This window comes from Herpailurus yagouaroundi, unplaced genomic scaffold (assembly GCF_014898765.1).
Source record: "Herpailurus yagouaroundi ecotype Mexico unplaced genomic scaffold, PumYag 186, whole genome shotgun sequence".
Taxonomy (NCBI): Eukaryota; Metazoa; Chordata; class Mammalia; order Carnivora; family Felidae; genus Herpailurus; species Herpailurus yagouaroundi.
The window spans coordinates 43,658,176-43,666,822 of NW_024412417.1; the positions used below are offsets into that span (position 1 = coordinate 43,658,176).

Sequence of the window (8,647 nt, forward strand, 5' to 3'; positions counted from 1 at the left end):
ATGACAAATCAGTTTTTCTACATCATTTGGCAGAAGCTGTGCTTTTGTAGCTGGTTAAAGTTTGCCTAAGAAAACAGATCTGCCTTGGTTTCCTAGGACAACTTCTGAGGACCAGGCTGCACATTACTTTTGGTCGCCTTTGGAATGAGGGTCAAGTTCGGGCCATGTAGTATTCTAGGTGCCATGAAAGATAGGGATAAATATCTTGGATATTAACCAGATAACTTCTACTTTAGCTGAGTGAGTGTATGGTCCCTTATTGTTGTAACAAATTCCTACAAAATGAGGGCTTTAAACAACACAAACTTATCTTCCACTTCTGGTGAGCAGAACCTGAAAGAGGTGTCCCTGGGCTAACCTCAAGATGTCCCCAGGGTTATGTTCCTTCTGCAGCCCGTAGGAAAGAATATTTTCTCTGTATCTTTTTCCATTTCTGGAAGCTTCCTGTATTCCCTGGCATGTGGCCCCTCTCTCCATCTTCAAAGCAGGAAGTGTAGCTACTTCAAGAATCTCTGTGACCCTGACTCTGGCTTTCCTGCCTTCTCTCCTTAGGACCCTTCATAAGGACCCTTGGGGTTACATTGGGTCCACACAGTAACCCAGGATAATCCCCCCATCCCAAGATCAGCTGATGAGCAATTAACTGCATCTGACTGTAATTTCCCCTTCTCATGTAACATGACATATTCATAAAACACTGAGATTCAGATGTGGATATGTTTGGGGCCGAGCATTTCGCCAACAGTGATATCACTTAAATTATAGAGCTAGTGTATATCACTTGAAATTATAGAATGCTATTCAATATTATGTGATTCATACCATTTACATCAATGGAAAATCATGGACAAAGCACAACCCAAAAAGGAATAAGAAGGGTCACCATGATCACAAAAGGATCAGAGCACAGAAGATGAAAAAAGAAGAAAAGACACACCGATTAACTTTTCCCTCTGTCATATAGCCTAGACCTGGTACTCACATTAGCAAGAGCCCTTCAGAAATTTCATTTGTTTCCATTGTGTATTGCTAATAACCTCCCCTCCAACCTTGCTCACTGTGTCCAGCCAATGGAGGGTGGAAAGAGACTTTGGAGGATGCACCCTCACATTAAAAGCCTTAGTCCCAAACCAGCACATATAATCTCTTCTCATATTCTGCTGAATAGATATTAGGAACCTATAGCTACACAAAACTGCGAGGAAGGATATGGAACAAAGTTCACCAGACTTGCCATGGTGTTATATGATGAAGAAAGACAGGATGGATTTTAGTAGAGGGCTCACAGTCTTCACCATAGATTAGAGAACTCGAACCCTATGGTTCCATTTCGTTAGCATTCTGACCCTCTTTCTGACTTCTGAGCTGACTTCCCCTATTATGTGTTATTATGTGAACAGCATAACAAGTTTGTTATTTCTATTTTTACTTGTATAAAGCCCATTGACATCGCATGGGGTCACACCTTGGCACACACACCAATCTTGTCACAACAGACACTTGCAGGAGAGAGTAAGGGGAACACAAAGAGAATAATATATGGAAAGGATCATGACATAAACCACAAGTAACAATGGAAAGAGAAAATGCACTGGTGTCTGACCAACCTCCACTTTGTCACTTTTTCAAAAAAAAGATAGAAAATTTAAAGAGCTCCATTCTCTGTCATTTTCCACCTGTAAAGTAGGCATAATCCAGCCAGCCTGGAGGAATACATTGGATGGATTGTGATAGGATGTCTAAAAATGTCTGGTCTACACTTAACACATAGTAAGTCCTAAATAAAGCATGCCTTAATACCATCAATATTTCTACTGTTTTGCTAAAATGGCACTCCATTCCTTATAACTGCCATTTGAAAGGAATTTGGAGATTAAATTTGAGAGATTAGCCAGATCTAGCTAAATATGTTTTTTTTTCCTCGAATTAAACCATAAATTTTATCTGTGACTTTATTGCTTATATTTCTGGATGGATTTTGTTGTTGTTGCTTGGGCTATGAGAAAAAAAAATCAACACAGCATCAATAATTAAGCAAACAATATTCATTCTGCAACCATCTTCTTGGCAAAGTGAGAGATTGAGAAATAGCTCCTAACCCAATTCTTTAAGCAGTGGACATGAACACATAAATTTCTACATGTATATACCATAGTGTATAAATAAACTTCTTGCTAATTTGATCTCCAAGTGTAAATTATATCAGTATTATACTGTTTTATTAATTCATAGACATATAGAATCACATCTTTGAAAGAATCTTAGATGATACTGAATTTAATTTGCAGCTCATAGACTCCCAGACATGAAGGTCTGGGCAGGATTGAATCTGTATTTTCACAGGCTGTTATCTTATAACACACCTGTCCTGTGCGCTTCTAACGTGTTCCTCATGAATGAAAAGAAGTCTACTATTTCATGGGAAGTGGTTTTATTTATGGATAACTCTGGACTCATCAACCTGGTACCAATTGATCAATTAATTTAAAATTAATAGTTTTGTGTTTCAGGCTAGTTGTCGGTTGGTGTTCTACAGATATACAGACAGTAATAGTCTCCATATTTTGGGTTCCTTCTGTAAGCCATGTACCATATGCCATCTCATTTAGCCATCCCAAGAAACCTATAATTTTACTTTATTATTAGCCCCATCTTAATGTGATAAAAGCGATGTTTTAAAAGGTAAAGTAATTTACCTTTAGCCACACCACTACCTTTTTTGAGGGTGGGGACAGAGTCTTAATCCCCATGGTATGCTAACCCCTAAAATGAGTGGTGCTCACAGTTCCTGAGAACTGTAGAGTCAAGAGTAGAACATAAAAACAAATGAATTGACATGTAAATTAGGAATGGTCATAAACGGTGTATGGACACAGTATTACGGGAGCACAGGAGCACACGCTATCTTTATGTTTATTTGTTTTTCAAACTCAGTTTCTTAAAAAAAATAAGGATCAAATGTATTACTTAGGACCAGATAAAATGCCATAAATTGCTTGAAAACAAACCTACACCTCCCTGAACTTTGGATTTTCGGGTGAGCATAGCGATGATAGCCAAATGGACATTCACTCAGTTGGAGACCATACGAATGTAATCTTTTCACCAATTCCTTGTTACACGGTGTCAGGTCAGCTCAAGTACCTCCCCTTAGGATTCTTTCTCTGATCGCAATTTCTTCAATGATTCCTCTCTCACATGCTGACCTAAATAAAATAATTACAGAAGGCCAACTGGTCAACCAGAGGCATGGCGATGCACACTGATCAAGGGAAGTTGCCTAGATAGTTTCTGAGACAGAACAGCCTGTGTTTAAGGAGGTGGCCTCTGCAGTGAACAAGATCTGGTGTCGTCACTCATGACCTTTATGACCTTGAGCAAGGAACTTAGCCTCCTCGATCTTCATATTCTCTTTGGTGAAGTGAGCATTAAGATAGCTTCCTCAAAAATATGTATTATAAGGATTACATAAAATAATCTATCTAAAGTGTTTAACAAAGTGCCCAGAACACAGGATTATTTAATAAGACTTGACTATTTGTGATTTGTAATTTGTTTTATTTTTTTGAGAGAGCAAGAGAGACAGAGGTGAGCAGAGAGAGAGGGAGACACAGAATCGGAAGCAGGCGCCAGGCTCCGAGCTGTCAGTGCAGAGCCCCATGCGGGGTTCAAATTCACAAACCATGAGTTCACGACCTGAGCCAAAGTCAGCACTTAACCGACTGAGCCACCCAGGGGCTCCGTGAATATTTGTGATCTTTGCTGTAACTATGATTACTGTTTTGGAAATGCAAAGTGAAGGGTGTACCCCCTTCCAGCCAAGCCCATCTTGCCTATAGGACTAGTAAGTGATGCTTCACAGGTGTAAGGTATTTATTTATAAATGTTTTCCCATTAATGATCTCATGTAATCCAGACACTAACATAGGAGGTAGGCCATATCATTCTCGGTTTGATGATGGAAACTGAGATTGAGGAAAATTAAAAGACATTCCTGGAATTCTCTAGTGATTTTCCATGGCATAATGTGATGTAAAATAGAAGCACTAAATTATATTAATGGTGTCTTCTTAAACTACAAAACTTTCTTTACTTTGTATGCCTAAACGTTTTTAAACAATAAATTTTGCTATCACCTATTTTATTGAGATTGATTTTACTAATTAATATTTCAAAGCCTTTGCTTCATTTAATAAGACAAAGTCAGCCCTGCTGCATTTCAATGTTAGCTATAATTAATGATGATATTATGAAAATTAATGCTTTTCCATTATCCATTATGACATCATCAGTGCTAATGATCTGTTTATTGCTTCTCTGCTGACGGCGGTTAAAAGAAGCCACATTTTAAAGAGGAGGGAGAAGCCTAAATCATGTTAAAAGCAGTAAAATCCTTTACATTTAGAGAATATTTTATTCTGAAGTCACCCAACATGGTATAAGAAACAACCAGGATCCCAAAAACACAAGGCATATTCAGGCAACTGACAGGAAATAATTGATTGATACAAACAATACTGGTTAAGTCCCCAAACCATTCTTCCAGTGTGATATCATTTCTGACATCTAAAAGACTCTTTTGTGGAATTTGAAGAGGGAAAATGGGAAAGATAAAAGTTACTACTTGGGGCGCCTGGGTGGCTCAGTCAGCTGAGCATCTGACTTTGGCTCAGGTCATGATCTCGTGGTCTGTGAGTTTGAGCCCCGCATTGGGCTCTGTGCTGATGGCTCAGAGCCTGGAGCCTGCTTCGGATTCTGTGTCTCCCTCTCTCTCTGTCCCTCCCCTACTCATGCCACATCTCTGTCTCTCAAAAATAAATAAACATTAAAAATCTTTTAAAAAAAGTTACTAGAGATGATTGGTTTTGCATATATTCACTATTTAATACTCATTAAACCCACAACAGATAAAATGCAACACCCTCACTGAAAATCCTTGAAACCAGAACTCCAGGCCTCAGTTATATAGCTAACAAAAGGTGGAATCTGAACTCTTAAATGTAAACATCGCTGGGATATTAATAATTCATGCCTTGCCAGAAACAACTAAATAGGAAACTTTCCTGAGGGGGTGGTTAGAAATATCACTCAATTCCACCTGTGGCGTAGAGAAGAGAATTGAAAGATTTTTATTTATAGTAGTATTGATTCAAAATATTTTCTATTAATAATTGATGGATAAGACAATGATGAGTTCGCAAACAAAACAGATGGAATCAGGTTAGAACCGGAGAGTGTCTCATAAACCCTCTTTCTCTACAGAGAGAAAACTGGAAACATGAATATTTCAGGGACACGGTGAGTAAGTTGTGAGTCAGGACTAACACTTGGATGTCCTGACTCCTCAGATCAGCCCCCATCATCCCACCACCTCTCATGGGCACAAAGGTGAGTGTTCAATGGGAGGTCGATAAAACAAAAAGAGTGGCTAAGCCAAGGGCTTTAACTTCTTTGCAAAAATAAATGAGAATGGTATTATTTTTTTTTTCTACAGGAAGATTATGGCCTTTGTAGCTTCCACTTTGTGGGTTCTGGGGTTGATTTGTCTCATCTGGTTGACCTGTTGTGTGTCCCCTCCCAATTCACTGCTTTTAGTGAGTCACCCTCAAAGGTGAAATGCCAACCCAACATGGCCTGTCAGAGAAAAGATATCTGCTCTTTCATCACAGATATTGATTTGCTGGTCTCTCATCTTGTAGCATGCAGACAGAGTCTCTTTGTTGGAAAGTATAAACTATTAAAACACCCAAGCTTCCAGTCTTACTGTAAATAATGCCCACAAGAGGGCTAAAGCCTTTTGTTTAACTTGGGGGTATATTTTGCTGACCATTAGTACAATAATCTAAAATGTCTATTATCTCAAATTCTTAATGACAGAATTTTCAGTTTCCTAAAAGATCTCATGCATAACAAATATAATAGGACTAAATAAAGACATCTAGCTAAGAAATTCAGCTAGCTAAGCTGAATATAACCCAGGGGTCTGAGCCATGGATTGGATCTAAAGTGACACAGATCCAATTAAGCAGTGAATCATGGAGAAGAATTTGCCAGTGGAAATGTTTAGAATAGTTCTCTGCTCTACCCAGACACCCAGGGTGTCCTGTGCTCCGTAGGGGCAGAACTTTGTCTTACTCATCATTATAGCATCAGACATGTAGTAAAATACTCATAAATACTTGCTAAATAAACCAGAAACTTCTATAGAGAGTAAAAATACAGATGTGGGCCACTCACCCAAGACCAACTCAAAGAGAATATCATTAGGAATGTATTTATTTTAATTAGTTCCATAGATAACATGACACTCAAGTATCTCAGAGCTAAGAGCCACGATTTTAGGGATATGCCATCTTGAACAGACCAACTTATTTTCCTTATTTCAGAAACCAGATGGCATACAATTTGGTTCATGAGCATCAGGATTCTAGGGGAAAGGACAAAGAAGATGACTGGTCAGCCTTCCTCCCTTTCCACAGTCCTTTTATTTGGTAAATAATACAGGAAAAGTTTAACCAGATGCCTTATTTTTTTTTAAATCGACATGAAATCTATACATCTAATAAGTCAGTCTGCCCCAAGCCCTAATGAACAAAAATGACAATTCCATGTAACAGATATCTAGGATTTTATATTTCATCAATACTTTCATGAGATTGTTTTAAATTTTCAGCCTAACAATAATCCTTGAGGTAGGTATTGTTATTATCCTAAACTGTGAGGAAAAATAATCTCACGTTACTGCATCATTCAGTACTATTTAGTAACAAGTGACATAATGCCAACTACATCTCATGAAAGAAAAGAGAGCAATTCATTGGCCTCAAGACTCCATACTTTGGATAGACAGGGGCAGAGTAATAATGTGTCTCCTGGTTCCAGAACTAAAGGGCATTTTGTAATCTTCCTCCTCTTCCACCTCCTCCTGTCTTCCTCTGCCTATCCTGGGTCAATGAACAGGGGTGAGATGGGGTTTTCTCAATGACAGACTCTCCAGAATCCAATGCAATGAGAGTATAATATAGCAGCTCTCCAGTGGACAGAGGCAAAATACATACAGATCACTGCAGAGACAAATATAGGAAATATTCATTAAGTTAAAAAGCTTATGTACTGGGGTGCCTGGGTGGCTCAGTCGGTTGGGCATCCGACTTCAACTCAGGTCATAACCTCACTGTTCCTGAGTTTGAACCCCACGTCAGGCTCTGTGCTGACAGCTCAGAGCCTGGAGCCTGCTTTGGATTCTGTGTTTCCCTCTCTCTGTGCCCCTCCCCTGGTCTCTCTCTCTCTCTCTCAAAAATAAAAGATTAAAAAAAATTAAAAAAAAAGCTTATGTACTTAGGGTCTTCTGGGTTCTTTGGGGCCAGAATTATCTTGAAATTGTAGAGCACCCACACAGGCTTTGATACATGCTTTAGATATTTTTGTTTTGTTTGTTTTCTGGAAGTCTCACAACTATCCTCAAATTTGAAAGTATTGTTAGAACGGATCTATGGTCAATGATGAAAGTATCTAGACGGAACTTTGCTTCATGGTGTACTGGGGGGGAAGAAACTCTGCCAACGTGGCCATACTATTTGATATGGCTGTACAGATCATTATGCCTCCGAATACACTGGTGGTACTGTTATGTACTGGACCATCAGTGGAGCCTTCCATACAAAATTAAGATATTGTCTTTGCAGAAAATCTTAATCAACATTTTCCTGGTGTCCAAAGAGGTGACACTGTGATTGCAAAAAGCTCTAGTGTTATTTGTAAGACTATTTGGTTTGGAAGGAAACAAAATCCTCACCAACAGTCCATCAGATTTATTTAAAAGCCATGATGAGGGGCGCCTGGGTGGCGCAGTCGGTTAAGCGTCCGACTTCAGCCAGGTCACGATTTCGCGGTCCGTGAGTTTGAGCCCCGCGTCGGGCTCTGGGCTGATGGCTCAGAGCCTGGAGCCTGTTTCTGATTCTGTGTCTCCCTCTCTCTCTGCCCCTCCCCCGTTCATGCTCTGTCTCTCTCTGTCCCAAAAATAAATAAACATTGAAAAGAAAAATTTAAAAGCCATGATGACAGGCCAACAAGTCATGTTTGGTTAGAAGGTTACAATCTACAAGGTTCTACAGATTCCAGGAATTATGGAACTACTCCATATGGATTACTAGGAGGATCTGTCCTCTTAAGATTTGGATTCTGAGCAAATTTGGATTTCCATGTGATGGCCCTCATGGCCACAGATTTTGTGATGATTAAAAAAAGCATCTATTTGTCTGATCTGACACTGTCTCCCCTTCATGTGATTTTATTGTTGCCACTGAAACCATGTACTTATGTACTTACAATAAATGATTCACTATACAAAAACAAAACAAAAAAAAGCTTATATCCATCTGATTACCAAACACTGCCATATTGCCATACTGAACACTTAACTACTCTACAGATGTCAACCATACTAACCAAATAACTTTAGCACAGAAAATAAGACCCCAGACAAAGCTTACTAGACCCAGAATGGAAATTTCTGCTTGAATGGTTCAGGGATACAGGTGTGAAAGGTCACTGTGATTCAGGTTGGTGAGTGAGAGCCTGGGCTAGTTGGGGATGGAATCAGAAGGGGACAAGATTAAGCCAGGAGTAAACTAAGGATTGTAGGAGG

The 8,647-nt window shown here is 39.2% G+C and overlaps 1 pseudogene; it reads left to right on the forward strand.

Annotated features, from left to right (window-relative positions):
- LOC121043083 (mitochondrial inner membrane protease subunit 1-like) overlaps positions 1-8,241 on the forward strand; it is a 43,246-nt pseudogene extending 35,005 nt beyond the window's left edge.
- The last annotated feature ends 406 nt before the right edge of the window (positions 8,242-8,647 follow it).